Source organism: Salvelinus namaycush, chromosome 4 (assembly GCF_016432855.1).
Source record: "Salvelinus namaycush isolate Seneca chromosome 4, SaNama_1.0, whole genome shotgun sequence".
NCBI lineage: Eukaryota > Metazoa > Chordata > Actinopteri > Salmoniformes > Salmonidae > Salvelinus > Salvelinus namaycush.
In genome coordinates, this window is record NC_052310.1 from 14644900 (window position 1) to 14662868 (window position 17969).

The 17969-nt window shown below is 41.6% G+C and overlaps 1 protein-coding gene across 1 annotated transcript in view; it reads right to left on the reverse strand.

The window, feature by feature from the left end:
* The window catches only part of LOC120046190 (thyroid hormone receptor alpha-like), a 186016-nt gene extending 168653 nt beyond the window's left edge, over positions 1-17363 (reverse strand). The window contains exon 1 of the mRNA XM_038991216.1: positions 17076-17363. The gene's annotated coding sequence lies outside the window, so the exon portion shown is untranslated. The remainder of the gene's footprint in view (positions 1-17075) is intronic.
* Between the last annotated feature and the right edge of the window lie 606 nt (positions 17364-17969).

Consider the following 17969-nt stretch of genomic DNA (forward strand, 5'->3'; position numbering starts at 1 on the left):
GGTCCATACAAAAATTATTGGTCAAGGTCGGTGTGAAAGAACTTGACAGGCCTGCACAGGCCCTGCCCTCAACCCCATCGAACACCTTTGGGATGAATTGGAACGCCGACTGCGAGTCTGACCTCACTAATGCTCTTGTGGCTGAATGGAAGAAATTCCCCGCAGCAATGTTCCAAAACCTAGTGGAAAGCCTTCCCAGAAGAGTGGAGGCTGTTATAGCAGCAAAGGGGGGGACCAACTCCATATTAATGCCCATGATTTTGGAATGAGATGTTCAACGAGCAGGTGTCCACATACTTTTGGTAATCTTATAATGGCTTTCTGCTAGAAGTCAAAGAGCTCTGGATGAGTTATCTGTACAGCTGCCATTTTTCCTTGTGCTTACTAGTAGCGTTCTACTCCTTTCTGCTCTGTGTACTACACATGCTGCTCTTCCTCAGAAAAGCATGCATCACAACTTTGTTCATTTGTGCAATTTCTCTAGTTCACTTTCGCTTGAAAATGTCCACACTCACTGAAAATGACATTCGGTAGAGACTAGCTATGCTTATATAACTTTATGAGTTGGATTTGCCTGTTTTTGCAATTTGTTTATGTTTGTTTTCGCTCGTTAACATTTAGCTAACATTGTCTATGTGATTTCGCTATTAGTTTGTGCTAATTTTGTTAGCATTCTGGTGTGCTATGCCGGTAATACCATAAATCGCAGTATAAGAGAAGGATGGTATGACAATATGAAAATCTGGATACCGCCCAAGCCTAGCTACTTCTATGCAAATGTTGTTTATCAGTACAATAAAATAAGTCCCAAATAGGAGGGAAACAGATTGTTTGTCATCTGTAGTCCCATGAAATCACCTAAAACAAGCTCAGTAACTCAATGCATGCACACACTCTTTTTGAAAGTGCATTCACCTGTATTGTGGATAGGCCTAGGCGACATCTTGATTTACCCAATTTATCAATAGAGATTTACCATTCAAATAAATGATTACCATTATGTAGTTAGATTGTTTTTTTTACCAAAGTCAAATTGATTGTATGACTGTATAATTGACTCCATTATAATGCATACATGGCAGTCTCTGAAAAAATGTTGATGTACAGAAATTCAAACTCAAAAGATGCCCAAAGATTGAACAGAGCAGGAGCTGATTTCATATTTTTGGATCAAGGTCCATTCTGTGACTTTGGCTAATAATCCTTCTTTTTTGCCGTGGTATCGTTTTTGGTATTGAGTATCGTGATAGTATCGTGTATTGTGATACTAGACCTGGTATAGGTCAAAATTCTGGTATCGTGACAACACTACCCTACATTGGGCTCCCAAGTGGCGCAGTGGTCTAAGGCACGGCATCTCAGTGCTAGAGGTGTCACTACAGACCCTGGTTCGATTCCAGGCTGTATCACAACCGGCTGTGATTGGGAGTCCTATAGGGCGGCGCACAATTGGCCCAGCATTTTCCGGGTTGGGGTTTTGCCTAGTTAAATAAAGGAAAAATAAAAATAAATAAAACATTGCTCCAAACTGGTAGCTCATGTTTTTGTGCATTAATTAGGTTGTAAATAACTTATTGGTGTTGTACAGAGTTCTTCTTCGAAAGCGAGATCAATGACGGTCATGTAATGACACGGCACTCTATAAATATATGAAAGAATTGTCAACAAGCTGTCGGCTAATGGGCATCCTGATAAATCCAAATCAAATCAAACAGTCATCAGGGGTTGGAACATAAATTAATTTCTAATCGTTTCGTTCTGAATAGAACCATATTTTTTTTCTCTTCCCGTTACACTGTTCTGACAACAAAATAAAGTTCTGAACCGGTTGTAACCCCCCAAAAATGTACGGTTTACATTGTTCCTTTCTGTTCCTTTTTAAAGCTGCAATATGTAACTTTTTGGGTGACCCAACAAAATTCAGATAGAAATGTGAGTTATAGATCTGTCATTCTCATTAAAAGCCTAAGAAGCGGTAGATCTGTTTTATGTGCCCTAGTTCCATGCCTTCCATTTTTAAGTTCCTTTTTTGCGTCTTTAGCTTTCGGTTTTGTACACCGCTTCAAACAGCTGAAAATACAATATCTTTGGTTATGGAAAATATATTTCATAGCGGTGTAGATGGTACAATGATTCTCTACATTATACTTACTTGTTTGGTCAAATAAACTGAAATTAGGAACTATTACAATTTTAGCAACCAGGAAATGGCAGGGCAATTTCTGCATAGTGCATCTTTAAACCTCTGAAATATCCCCCAAAAAATGTACATTTAGCTTGACAGTAAATTACTTCAGCAACCAGTGCTGATAGAGCAGCTTGCTGTGGATCGGGCATGTGATTTAATCTGTATAGGAAAGTTGTTTAGAGCAAATGCTATTTTAAGGGGGAGGAGAGAGCGAGAGAGGGTGGAGGAAGCTTGTCTTGAAGCGCTGGGCATCTTCTTATAACATGTATTATCTGAATTAGGCCCACAGAATTACACCTATGGAGGAGCGGCTTCTATTGAGGAACTTTGAATGTCTTTGGTTTAATGTTGGACCAGAGCAAGCGTTAGCTAGCTAGCCAACTAACAAACTTGTGTGTGAAGAGAATTAACTAGAATTAGAATTAATAACACATCTTACTTTTTTGTAGTTAATAAATCCAATGTGAAACAACTAGCAGTGAAAAAGTAAATCCATTCTTCTCTAATTAAACATCTCTTCCTAATTTCTGAATTACACTTGTAATATCGTCAGTAGGCTATAGTAACCTATGTAGGCTATAGTAACCTAGTAACCTAGGAAAAGATTTCCAGCTGGCAGGCAGAGGCTGGAATAAGATTCTGAGTGACAGAGTGAGGGCTTTGCATAGGCACTTTGCTGCAATTTTTGTGGGACTGGAAAAAAATGCCCAGAACATAAAATAATGTTATTAACCAGTTCCCATGCTTTTAAAATAACGGTTACGTTCTGGAACAGTATAGATCGCTTTTGTTTTCGGTTCGGGTTCTGTTCCTCCAATAATTGTACTATTTTCCGTTTTTTTTTATTCTGTTCCCTGAACCGGTTCCAACCCTTGACAGTCACGGTGTGTCACAGTCAAAGACACGGACGGTGAAGTTTCTAGTTGTTGGTAATAGTATACTGGCGAACAACAATCTCTATTTCTGGATGGGAAAAGTGCTAATTGTTTAAATGCATCCACACCCATGAGGACACAATGGGAATTCACACAGACAAACAGACATACACACAAACGCACGTACGGGCATACAAACACACACACACACACACCACAAACCAAATACAGTGCAATGTTACGCTCGTCAAGTCCCCTTGAGCTATGACTTCATTGTGACATACACCCAACCACTGCCTCCTCACAGACACACACACATGCACACACACACTCCCACAAAATAATATCAAGACGCCTTCTCATGGCCAAGTCACCCGATGCATGAAATAACAGGTGTGCAGGACGGGAGAGGGAGGGAGTGACGGGGGTTAAATTGAGAGCTGAGATAACAATCGGGACAAGATGACAAGATGACAAATGGAGGTAGAATCAGCAGCAGCGGGCACGGCAGCGTCAACAAACAGAGGAGGGTTTTGTGTAGTGGAGTTTCCTATTTCCTATGTGCAGGGCCTCCTATGTGCAGGGCCTCCTATGTGCAGGGCCCCCTTCGTCGGTTGGGTTGCTAGCGTGGTTGCTAATCTTACGGAAGAGAACTCCTCCAAGCCCTCATTACAGGATCTCACCTTGGCTGGCAACCCAGCCCCAGCCCTGCCCTATCCCCAGCTATTCATCCCTCACCTATCTATCAATCAACACAGGTCACAGAGTACATTGGTTGCCCATTCACTGCATACTGACTGCAATAGATCATTGGAAATAATCTCCATACCGGGGGGATTCTGACGCAGAATTTGAACCAATACTGTATCATGTTCATGTGATGCCTTAATTGGTATCACAATCCGTATGCTAATAATATCAGTGATAGTGATAAATTACTGTGGGTGTTCAATTAATTACTGTGGTTTATGAGATTATTTCACCACAGGAATAAAAACAAAACCAGTAACTGCCCCAGGCTTGGCTTACTGTCGAATGTACAGTAACTCAGTCAGAGTGTAATCATGTGGAGCTGAACAATATGATTCAGGAAAGTTCATCTTTCAGATGTCTCTCGTCAGACAAACATTGAACCTTGGGACGGGGATTGCGGCTCACTGAGCAAAGGGCCATGTCTTGTCCAAAAAAAGTGATGGAGGGACAACATCAACACTTCAGTATTTCAGTGCAAGACACAAAAAATAAACTGTAGTTATTCTCTCTGTCTCTCTCTGTAGCCAGAGGAATATTTTGCACACATCTCTCTGTTCATCGCCCCAGGGAAACTGATGTGGGACTATGTATTAAGGGAGAGAGCCAGAAGTGTGATCAAAAACTTGGGCGCTCTCCAACTGAAGCAGCTTGCAATAAATTAATATGTAAGCCTTGTAGTGACAGTCAAAAGGAGGCAGGATGTCATAACCCAGCACAGTAAAAGCTTAATAAGGCCTACTCTCTCACACACACATTATCCCAAAGTAAATTCACTTCCCCACACACACACGCGCACACACGCGCACACACGCATTATCCCAAAGTCCATTCACTTCCCCATACTTGGAATTCCACAGCCTGTCTTGGGTGAAGAGCCGGGGCTTTAACGAAAAGCCACGTTTCTATTTTAAGGGCCGACTGTGCAACAAGGAGCTCTTATTTGGCCCTGTATATGTTAGCCAGTTAGCGTTAAAAATAAAATAGGACCCTAGTGTAAGAAGTGGCATTAAATTTGAAAGGCTCAATGAAGAGGTGGACGGACTGCTGCTTGGGACCTGCCATACCCTCAGCTCCTGGAATAAGTCCATCGAAATTTCCTGAAGCGTGAAAGATTACAAAAACAGGGCAATAAAATGGCAGTGTTTCTTCACCATAGACACCCATTTATTCTCCCCACCCTGATTGGCAGTTCTGTGGAAGCTTCGGGAGGGCAGAGCTAAGATCGTGGCCATCTTATGTAAACTTTTGTGCTCGTTTGTAATTTCCTTCCCATTCTGTTGCAGTTTGATGATTATTCTGAGGCAGTATGCTGACTCAGCACGCTAACCGAGTAAGTGTTTCTTGACAAAGTAAAAATAATGGGTAAGATAAAAAAAAAGATAATAATTGGATGTTAATAAACAAATTTAGCAGTTCACTTTTCATTTAAGCAATAAAACGATGGCCTATTTACAGATGGTAAGGTACAATAGTTTAATAGAACTTGGTCCGCTGCCAACATTCTAATCATCCTCTTTAATTAGGTCTAGCCGATATGGCCAAAATGTCCGATTTTTTACAGTATGACTGTGTTTGACAGGTTCTTAATTTCTACATTTGCTTTATGAGTAGTGCGTGACCCTAGGGTGAGACCACATACATTCTAAATGATTTCAATGGGTCTTTCTCCATTTTGATTGTTTTATACTGTTCCATCAAACTTCAACCAAAAATGTATCTCATTTGAGATCATGTCCACACTGGGTTGCAGGATATGGGCAAAACATCTCAGCCTTATTTTTAACAAAATATTGCAATTATGATTTGACTTGTGATTTACATCGAAACACTTGGGTGAACTGTCAGAATCATGGAAATATAATGATTATTCTAATCCTATAGTTAGAATGTAATAGTGCCCACCACCGTATGGTTTGACATGACACCAAATTGACACGACACCAATAATAGCGGGCACTTTGAGCTGTATTCAAAGTGCCCGCTATTACATTCTATCTATAGATTTAGAATACTCACAGGGTCTTTATGTGGAGGCGTTATTGGGCGCGTTCAATTGGATAACTTTTGTCAAGTCGGTGTCACCGCCTTTTAAAGTGTGTTGCATTATGGTTATAAAAATTGTCGACTGCAGGAATTTGACAAAAATCAAGTGATCACAGTTTATGCAGTTTTTTATAAAGTCGCCTTCAATTCACTGCAGTTGCTTCTCACCAACTGCAACGTGCAGCCATCGCCTGCATTGTGGGAGGCACTACTTGTCAACCAATCATTAGGGTGTTTTTGTTTGACCCACGTTCACATGGCCAAAGACGTGACTGAAACAGGAACCAACTTTGCCGCGATTATAAAGCTACAGGGGATGAAAATGAAAGTGACATGAGACTTCTCTCTAACTAATTAATTGTACGCAAGGTTTGCAGTTTGTGAGTGTGTGATATAGGGGTATATAAAAGTTTATTTATACAGAAAACCTATATAAACAATAGCATTTATGTTGACACTGCCATGTTGAGCTGAGCCTTGTTGTTTGAAGCATTCATAATTACAAGGAAACAATTATACCTTAGGGACTATTTTGAAAAAAAGAGTCAAGATTAGACTACTACTTGTGGCTTAAATTATGATATTGATATTCTGGGCAGATTAAACTACAGTAGTTGTAGTCCAGAGAAGACCTGTGTATATTTATACTGAATCATGCTATGCCAGTCAGGGTTGCTACTCTGCTTGCCTGTGACATCTCCGCAAATCCGTCACGACTTCACTTCTCTCCCAGTGCGTAAACACAAACAGAGAGGCTACTAAAATGGGCCCATGCCAGACAGTGTCAGATGGGCTCCTACTCGTAAAGCCGTCGCCCTGGCAAAAATAACGCTCCCGCGCAGCGCGCCAAAATCTTCCAGCTCATGAAAGGGGTTGTAGAGATGGAGGGAACAAGCAGTCGTAGCCAGGGCCACATGACTGCTGTTGATATGTGTAAAACAGCCTCAACTCTCCCCGTCCAATAAAGGGACGTTTTATACCTTATTATGTTATGTCCCTGTGAGCTGAGGTCGGCTGCGGATTAAGACAGAAAGAGAGAGAGAGGCAGAGAGAGAGAGGCAGAAAGAGAGAGAGAGAGAGAGAGAGAGAGAGAGAGAGAGAGAGAGAGAGAGAGAGAGAGAGAGAGAGAGAGAGAGAGGCAGAGAGAGAAAGAGAGAGAGAGAGAAAGAAAGAGAGAGAGAGAGGCAGAGAGAGAAAGAGAGAGAGAGAGAAAGAAAGAGAGAGAAAGAAAGAGAGAGAAAGAAAGAAAGAAAGAAAGAGAGAGAGAGAAAGAGAAAGAAAGAGAGAGAGAAAGAGAGAAAGAAAGAGAGAGAGGCTTTTGTATATTATCTACTTCACTTGCTTTGGCAATGTTAACATATGTTTCCCATGCCAATAAACCCCCTTGAATTGAATTGAATTGAGAGAGAGGCCCTGAGGCAGAGAGTGGGCTCATGGAAGTCTCGCAGTCATGTTCATACTAGGAGTGGCAAGAGAGGTGGAGGAGGGCGCTGTCTGGCAGCCATTTGCATGGAAATCCCAGCCGAGGAGAAAAAGCAAATAAAAAGGAGCAGAAACAGAAAAGTTATAGGGACCCTGCCTGCTAGGAAATGAAGAGAGGAGGCTTGGCTTAGCTTGGCTGGAGCTGAAAGAACAGAGACGAAAAAAAACTTTGTAAAGCCACACATTTGCCTCTGAAGGCGAGACGCAGACGGTTTGTTGGTAATGGTCTGCTTGTGTGCGAGTGTTGTCATCTGTGGTAGTGTGCGTTATCTCAAAGACGCCAGGCAAGCTTATCAGCAGTTAGGGGGGGGCTGCGTTGTCCTCTGAACAGGCTGAAAGCAGACAGTCAAAGTTCAGCTTCATTAGTACTGTACGGACGTAAGCAACTCATCCGCCACTTCACTCAAGTTCACACTGCGAGGTGAACAGGTACCTACACGGTTCATGAAGTTCATTGTATGTGGGCTGAAAAAGTGTGGTGCCCAAAATCAATCATTGCATTCAAGAATAGAACATAGAACAATTTGTCACTTTTTGGGAGACCTGACCAAATTCACATAGAATGAGTTATAGATTGGTCATTATACTTGAAAGCAAGTCTAAGAAGCAGTAGATCTGTTCTATGTGTGCTATATCTATGCTTCTCGTTCTTAAGTTTTGTTTTTGAGTCTTTTACGATCCGTTTTGTACACCAGCTTCAAACAGCTGAAACAACAATATTTGTGGTTATGGAAAATATATTTCACAGAGGTTCAGATGGTACAATGATTCTCTACACTATACTATCTTATTTTGTCACAAACTGAAATTAGGTGAACTATTATAGTTTTAGCAACCAGGAAATGGTGGAGCGGTTTCTGCATAGTGCAACTTTAAGCTTAGGGTGACGTAGAAGCTCAACTGAAACGGTGCCTGAGGAAAACCATTAGTCACACAGAAATGACAACCTGCACTCAGTAAATAGCCCCTTCTTCACCTCAGCCAATGGCAAATCACAATGACAACCCTAAACCATTTAAGTCTCATCTGACCTCATCTGTCTTTTGACCCCTATCTACTGGTTAAACCATAGACGAGTGGTCACCAACCTTTTCTGAGTCAAGATCACTTTTGCAGTCAAAAAGCAAGCTGAGATCTACCGCTCAGAAAAAAACATAAAATCATGAATCTAATAAAAACAGTTCTGTAGGAATGGAGTGTGTACAGTAGGTTTAATACATTATCACAGCATATTGGCTATATGCCTGGCCTGCCAATATTGTTCTCCTCAGACCGTATTATATTTAAAAACTCAAACTTTGATTACAAAATAGATGAGTTTGTGTAGCACCTGCGAGTTCCCAGTTGTCTTGAACAGACTGAAGTCGGAGATTTCCGAGTTCCTAGTTGTCTTGAACACACTGAAGTCGGAGATTTCCGAGTTCCCAGTTGTCTTGAACAAGGTATTAGTCTCAGCAGAGGGAGGGAGAGATTAGCAGAGGGTCCGCCTCTCACGACCCCTGCTCTCTCCTTCTTTTCCTCCGGTGAGACTGACCAGGAGAGGCGACACCGTCTTGTCTTCGACCTGATGGCGAAACTCGAGTCGGTACCACATCTGCCTCAGGCACAAATTCCTGTTGTTCCTATGACCAGAGAAAGTGAAATACTCCTCAATATTAAAATAGACACAACGAGCTGCTAATAATAGTACAAATGAAGGGCTATCGATACACTTGGCTACTCATTCATGCAGTTGCAGCGCGAACGGAAGTAGAGAGAAGCACGTTTTATGTTTTGTAATAGTGTTGAATAATTTTTTGGGGCAGTGCTGAATAAAAACTTAAACATGAACTCACTCATAAAAACAGCAACTCTTTGCTGTAGCTATTCTTTGATAGTCTATCTATAGTAATTGTTTTAAAAGAAATCGCTATCTATAGTAATTGTTTTTATGAAATAGCTGTGGCCAGGGTCATGGGAGCTGTAGGTAGGCACAGTTTTTTTAGCTATCCGATTGGCCAGCGCAGTTTAGCACACTCAATTTATTTAGCCACAGATCTCCCGGTCCGCCTGGTAGGCGGAGTTTGTCTTTTCAGACAAATGAAATGGCTAAAAAATGGGAACTTTTGAATCAAGTGCACCTACTGCGCTCGACCGGTTGGTGACCACTGCCATAGACCGTAAAATGAATGGACAAAGACATCAATGACGTCACCCCATTGTTTCCTATGTGAAGTCTCAGTGGGCATTTGAAGATCAGGAAGTGTCGTTTTAGTGCGTTGCCATCTTGCTTCATGGAGGAGTTTTTGGAAACATTGCACAGTTTAAGCTATTCTAGGAAGTGACTTTGCGGGCTAGCTCAGTGCTGTCCCCTCTGAGTATCTCAAATTGAAGGCCGACCGGGATACTGCAGGCTGCAATTTATCCTTAACTTCTGTGTGCAATTTTAAAATAATCGGTTAAAGGAAATACATCTGGTGAAATAGAAACAAGTATTGGTACCATGATTGTGTACGAAAAATGTTTTGTATCCACGAATATTCACCACCATACTCTCTTTGACTATAATGGGGGATACTGCTTTCTGAAAACATTGCCTTCGTGTACTCTGGTGCACTTCACACATTGTCCTTGCTAGAGTGGAATAACTACAGAAGTGTGAATAATCTAGAGTTGAGATTAAAATTTCAGAACTTTTTTCAGATTTCACAGAAAATAAATTAACAGAAATATAGTTGCTAGACAGGATAAAAACCTGTTAATATTGACTAGAAATCAATGGGAGTGTGTCAAGTGAAGAGAGTGAAGAGAGTATGGTGAAGAGAGTATGGTGAAGAGAGTATAAAGGGATTATAAACTGGGTGGTTCGAGCCCTAAATGCTGATTGACTGACATCCATGGCATATCAGACCATATACCACAGGTATGACAAAACATGTATTTGTACTGCTCTAATTACATTAGTAACCTGTTTATAATAGCAATAAGGCACCTCGGGGGGTTGTGATATATGGCCAATATACCACGGCTAAGGGATGTATCTAGGCACTCCGCACCGTGGTGCATAAGAACAACCCTTAGCCGTGGTATATTGGCCATATACCACAAACCCCCAGAGGTACCTTATTGCTTAAAGATAGTCACTTGTTGGTAACTGCACAAAACAACCTCTAATGCATCGGGCCAGGTCATGTTTCAACTCTACCTCTGGGAGAAAGATGACATTTTGGTCAACCATGTTAATAAAATAAAAATGGTAAACGTTGGCATTGTCACACACTGTTATAACACTCATTTATCAAAAGCGCACATTTAAAGCCTTTGGGAGAAGGTCAGTCCAATTCAATTCAACCCGGCGGATCAACAAATTGGATGCACAATGGTATGTGAGCATATCTCAGGACAGACAATGCTGGCTATTGTTTAGCCAGTCAAACAATCTCAATTGTTATACGCTCACATCTATGGGACCAACTCTACATTACCTTCACCTTAATCATTCAAATGGACTTTGATATAAAAGGTTTTGAGAGAAGTTTATCCAGGTAAAGACCATGTGCCTCAAATGCTGTCATTCGCAGAGCGAAAACATACAGATCAGCTGATGGCATTTTGTGCAGGACTGCCTGCGCCTTTCTGAACGGAGACCGCGAGGGCAACCTGTGAGCGCATGGCATAAATTGGTGACATAATCTAATTAGTCATAAACATGAGCAGGGACAATCACGCGAGAGCACTCCGGGGACATGTGTGGGATGACTAACTCTGCTGCACCGTATTCAGGTCAAGTCGACATGAAAACCATTCACTGTCAAAGCGAAGAACATTGTAACCAAAAAAAAACTATATGTATAAGTAAAAACTGTATAAGTAAGTAATGGAATCCGGACAAATTCCAGTCTGGCACTATTGCCCACTCTCACTCTCAGCCTAGACTGTTCAGGAAAGGGCGCGATGTGTTTGACTACCCAGCATGTCACGGTCTCTCTGTCAGGCTCCTCTTCTCTGCTCTCTCTGACATCATAATAGAGTGGATTCAGATCAGGACATCGGCTGCACTGCATAGCCTGCTTATATAACTGAACTCTATCTCACTTTTTCTAAGCTTCCAGCACCACTGCCCCATACAGAGAGAGACAGAGAGAGACCGAGGGGCAAATGAGGAGGAAAAGCTGAAATGTCTTGAGTCAATAAGTATTCAATCCCTTTGTTATGGCAAGCCTAAATACAAATTTGCTTAACACGTCATATAATGCGTTACATGGACTCACTCTGTGTGCAATAATAGTGTTTAACATAATTTTTTTATGAATACCTAATCTCTGTACCCCACACATACAATTATCTGTAAGGTTCCTTAGTCAAGCAGTAAATTTCAAACACAGATTCAACCATAAAGACCAGGGAGGTTTTCCAATGACTCGCAAAGAAGGGCACCTATTGGGAGATGGGTAAAAAATACATTGAATATCCCTTTGAGCATGGTGAAGTTAGTAATTACACTTTGGATGGTGTGGCTCAGTTGGTAGAGCAAGGAGCTTGCAACGCCAGGGTTGTGGGTTCGATTCCCATGGGGGACCAGTACAAAAACTGTATGCACTCACTACTGTAAGTCACTCTGGATAAAAGCGTCTGCTAAATGACTAAAATATCAATGTAAGTGTATCAATACATCCAGTCACTACAAAGATACCGTTGACGGAGAGGAAGGAAACCGCTTAGGGATTTCACCATCAGGCCAATGGTGACTTTAAAACAGTTACAGAGTTGAATGGCTGTGATAGGAGAAAACTGAGGATGGATCAACAACATTGTAGTTACTCCACAATACTAACCTAAATGACAGAGTGAAAAGAAGAAAGCCTGTATGGAATAAAAATATTCCAAAACCTGCATCCTGTTCGCAATTAGGCACTAAAGTAAAACTGATAAAAATGTGCAAAGAAATTAACTCTATGTCCCGAATACGAAGCGTTATGTTTGGGGATAATCCAACACATCACTGAGTACCACTCTTCATATTTTCAAGAATGGTGGTGGCTGCATCATGTTATGGCTATGCTTGTCATCGGCAAGGACTAAGGAGATTTTTAGGATAAAAAGAAACAGAATAGAGCTAAGCACAGGCAAAATCCTAGAGGAAAACCTGGTTTAGTATGCTTTCCAACAGACACTGGGAAACAAATCCACTTTCAGCAGGATAATAACTTAAAACACATGGCCAAATATACAGTTGAGTTGCTTACAAAGATGACATTGAATGTTGCTGAGTGGCCCAGTTACAGTTATGACTTAAATCAGCTAGAACATCTACGGCAAGACTTGAAAATGGCTTTCTAGCAATGATCAAAAACCAACTTGGCAGAGCTATAAAAACAATATATGCTAATATTGTAAAAGCCAGGTGTGGAAAGCTCTTAGAGACTTACCCAGAAAGACTCGCAGCTATAATCACTGCTAAAAGTGATTCTAACATGTATTGAATACAGTACTAGTCAAAAGTTTGGACACACCTACTCATTCAGGGGTTTTTTCTTTATTTTACACATTGTAGAATAATAGTGAAGACATCAACACTATGAAATAACACATACGGAATCATGTAGTAACCAAAAAAGTGTGAAAAAAATGCAAATATATTTATATTTCAGATTCTTCAAAGTAGCCACCCATTGACTTGATGAAAGCTTTGCACACTCTTGGCATTCTCTCAACCAGCTTCATGAAGTAGTCGGGTTCGTGCCGTGGGGGAGATCTTCATAAGCTATACTCAACCTTTTCTCAGGGTAGTAAGTTGGTGGTTTGCGGATACCCCTCTAGTGGTGTGGGGCTGTGCTCTGGCAAAGTGGGTGGGGTTATATCCTGCCTGGTTGGCCCTGTCCAGGGGTATTGTCGGACGGGGCCACAGTGTCTCCCAACCCCTCCTGTCTCAGCCTCCATGCTGCAATAGTGTATGTGTCGGGGGCTAGGGTCAGTCTGTTATATCTGGTGTAATTCTCCTGTTTTATTCAGTGTCCTGTGTGAATGTATGTATGCTCCCTCTAATTCTCTCTCTCTCTCCCTCCCGGAGGACCTGAGCCCTAGGACCATGCCTCAGGACTACCTGGCCTGATGACCCCTTGCTGTCCCCAGTCCACCTGGTCGTGCTGCTGCTCCAGCTTCAACTGTTCTGCCTGTGGCTATGGAACCCTGACCTGTTCACCGGACGTGCTACCTTGTCCCGGACCTGCTGTTTTCGACTCTCTCTCTCTACAGCACCTGCTGTCTCGAACTCTGAATGCTCGGCTATGAAAAGCCACCTGACATTTACTCCTGAGGTGCTGACCTGTTGCACCCTCTACAACCACTGTGATTATTATTATTTGACCCTGCTGGTCATCTATGAACGTTTGAACATCTTGGCCATATACTGTTATAATCTCCATCTGGCACAGCCAGAAGAGGACTGGGCACCCCTCAGAGCCTGGTTCCTCTCTAGGTTTCTTCCTAGGTTCCTGCCTTTCTAGGGAGTTTTTCCTAGCCACCGTGCTTCTTCATCTGCATTGCTTGCTGTTCGGGGTTTTAGGCTGAGTTTCTGTATAAGCACTTTGTGACATCGGCTGATGTAAAAAGGGCTTTATAAATACATTTGACTGATTGATTGACTGATAGTTACCTAGAATGCATTTCAATTAACAGGTGTGCCTTGTTAAAAGTTCATTTGTGGAATTTCTTTCCTTCTTAATGCATTTGAGCCAATCAGTTGTGTTGTGACAAGGTAGGGTTGGTATACAGAAGACAGCCCTATTTGGTAAAAGACCAAGTCCATATTATGGCAAGAACAGATCAAATAAGCAAAGATAAACGAAAGTCCATCATTACTTTAAGACATGAAGGTCAGTCAATCTTACTGATATCCCCCCCGTACTAAACATAAACAGTATGCACTAATACACACATAATAAACCATGTAAACCTGTACACATAGTGCATTTTTTCTTTTTTTTGTATCTTTAACTCTTATTTTACCAGGTAAATTGAGTGAGAACAGATTCTCATTTACAGCAACGACCTGGGGAATTGTTACAGGAGAGAGGAGGGGGGATGAATGAGCCAATTAGAAGCTGGGGATGATTAGGTGACCGTGATGGTATGACGGCCAGGTTGTGAATTTAGCCAGGACACCAGGGTTAACACCCTTACTTTTACGATAAGTGGCATGGGATCTTTAGTGACCACAGAGAGTCAGGACACCCCTTTAACATCCCATCTGAAAGTGATGGAACCCAAAATGTAGGAGGCTGAGTTACTGTACACAAATGAAAACATTGAATTACAGAAACTTTCCAAAGCCCACACTGGGTTTATTTGCTTTTAGAAACATGTTTATGGTGTAATGTCTGATTTGGCCAAGGGCCAATGCTAATCAACAGAGGTAAAGAAGACAGAGTTTTAAACAACTAGGTAATGATTCATGTGTAGGTGGAAATCTGGATGAAAGTCAAGGGCTCGCTGTATTAGGTTTTATCATAAAGCTGGGAAATATCTCCCTCACAAATGAAAACAGCTATCAGTATCCCTGATATTTGCCCTACCACTTGTATGACGTTGTTCTGAACCCACTGCCACCAAGTCGTTGTGACATCGTCAAGCCCCCCCCGTCCATTGGTCTGTCCTGTACGGAGATTGTGCGCGCCCGGTCGAGTGTGTGTAGCAAGCTAATTAGTTTAAATATCAACAGTACTGCCACAGCAGCATAACATTTGATTAACACTTGATAACACTTGATTTACATCACCATCAATATTCGGCCTGGTTGGCTGATAGCCTACGCATAACAGCACTTCATCAATTATTTCCTTAGCTGCGGGAAAGTTGCTGGAGGTGCTGCAGCACCCCTGATAAATGTAAATACATGTGCCAAAGTTATAGAATTACTGCTGTCTGTTCAGAAAGAAATGAAATATTCAGAATAGCCTACAAATCAATTCTAAAAGCATTAACAAGAGCAAGGTATTGTGTTTCATTTGAAAACAGCATCACATTTTGTCAAAGCAGAATATTTCAGGTCATCCTGAGTAGTCCTATAATTTAGCCACAGAGGATCAATAGCTTTTTATTTTTTATTGCCTAGATGTGGCTGGAAAGAAAAATGGCTCCTGCTGAAGAGAGAAGACTCTAATCTGTCTGCTTTAAGCTACCTTAATATTTAATCAACTTCCAAATAGGCCTATTGAGCAAACATTGTTTTAAGTAAAACAAGTGAGAAGTAGGCTTTGGCACGAGCGCATAGTGAGCTGTGCATTATTGGGTGAGTCAGTGAAACTGAAAAGCTTTTTTAGGACTATCATTTTCTTGTCATATTGTACAATATGTGTGTCTCCACACACCTAGGCCTAGTCTATTGATGGATTCAAGACAAGGTTGTTTTTATTGATCTCAGATTCTCAGTTGGTCAGTGTCAAAGTAGCCTGTCATTTCCATCATTTGTGCGGTATTACAAAAGTATCCAGTCATACACAATGATGTATAACTGCACGAAATGCGTTTATTAAAGGCCACATTTGTCCTGGGCCCTAGGCTACTAAAAATGGTCCCCATGTGTGCAAAAACAAAGCCATCAGTGATTGGATCATTTCTAACCAATCAGAGTATCAAAGCCAATGACACATTTTCAAAACGCCGCTTTACCCATGTGTGTTCTGGGTCTGGCCCAACCCATCCGTTTCTGGAACCAATCAGATAATGGATTTGCTCGAGGGGGGGCGTTCCTGCAGATCCAGGAATGACCACATGCAGGAACGCCCCGAATTGCGGGCTGCAGTTGTACACTATTGACTGATTGCGGAGAAGAAACTTTAATGTCCATGGGCGTGGTGTTGCATTTGGAGTTTGGATAGCCAGGCAACATTTAAATATACATAACTGCATGACAGCGCTAAGAAAATAGACACATTTATTGTAATAGAATAGTAAGTAACATTGTACCAAGCTATTGACATTACACAGTAACTTGGGAATTTCCCAAACAAGTGTTCCATGATATTTTCCAGGCCCATATTGTTAGTATTATCATGCCCTATGACAGTCAGAAATCAATATTCATGGAGCTATAGGCCTAGAATTATCAGTTTCATTCTGCGGTATCATTGCAAATGTGATGTGTAATTTGTACTGTAACCCTTAGAAGTTGGCAGTTATCCAAAGTATTTGCTGCAACTGTGCTACAAACATACCTGCACCAGATTTGAACAATATGGCACTTACTTGCTAAAATAATATTTTTACCTCCTACACACAAGGCCACACAACATAACCTGCACAATAATAGACAGATGCGTGTATATACGTGTGTGTGTGTGTGTGTGTGTGTGTGTGTGTGTGTGTGTGTGTGTGTGTGTGTGTGTGTGTGTGTGTGTGTGTGTGTGTGTGTGTGTGTGTGTGTGTTTGTAGTATCATAAATTAATAAATACAAGTTAGGCCCCTCAGTTGATTACGTGAACACATTGTACATTGACTATCTGCATCGACAACTACATCAGACAATAAATTAAATAAACACTACAACAACAGTACAACAACAATTGCGGCGAATTATATTTTAGCAAGCAAACTGTAGGAGGCCAAGGTGAAGCGATACTGTAGCCTACATAACGCTGCTGATCTGTCAAACCATGCAGCTACTGGGGCTAGCTTGGACAGACAAATACGCACAAATGCGACATGCAAGGTGGGTAGAACACGTTTGAAAGTAAATATGTGCCAATGAGACTCACCGTCAGGTTCTTCTACTGTTTTGGACAGGAATACGGTTGTTTTGAGACTGAAACGAGGATGAAAAAGTCAAAGCCTCCCCGTATAAAGCGCAAGTGGAGTGGTAGGGTATGCAACTGCACAGTACCGGGCTTTTCTATTTTAAAAAATTCCTCTGCAAAGCGCCGCTTGCCGTCAAAACGTCTCGTGCGGTTCCTAATTTGCACTTAAACAAAGTCACAAGGTGCTCGTTATTTGGGATTCCCCATGAGGTGTGTGTAAAAATGTGCTCCAGTAACGTTTCGGTAGGCTGCCACGACAGGGAAATGGAATCAAGAGATATACTATTGCTCCTCCCTCCGCATATGTACAGTATGGGGCGCACACTGCTCTGGGCCAATGCAAAGCTCTGGGCCCGCATAAAACAATGTAATAAAACTGGCTATCTACCGCTCTCTACAGGACTACCACTCTCTACAGGACTAACACTGTAAAGTACAAACACATCTACCTCTGATTTTTTTTTTAAACGACTTTAAAAGTAGCAATATTCGCTTTGAATGTGAGACCATGAGAATTAATGTAGCCTAGTGTGGAGATGTTGAGCATCCCCTGCCATTCACACTGATACGAGTCTGGCGTGGTGCGTTATTCTCGTCCTCATATAGGCTAGGTTCGCCGAGGACGCGGTCCAGCTCCTCCCTTCACAAAGAAGAATGAAAGACCTCTAGTACCTGACTTGCCTTACCCGGTGGGAGATGAGGTTAGGTGAGGACCATGAGCTTTTCTCAATAAGACAAAACCATTTTCAATCAAACTATTAAATACCCTCAAATAAATTAGCCTATGAGATGAAAATATGAGGCTATTAATAAAATAAAAAATTCTTATCACATGCCGTGCTTATTGTCTGCTTA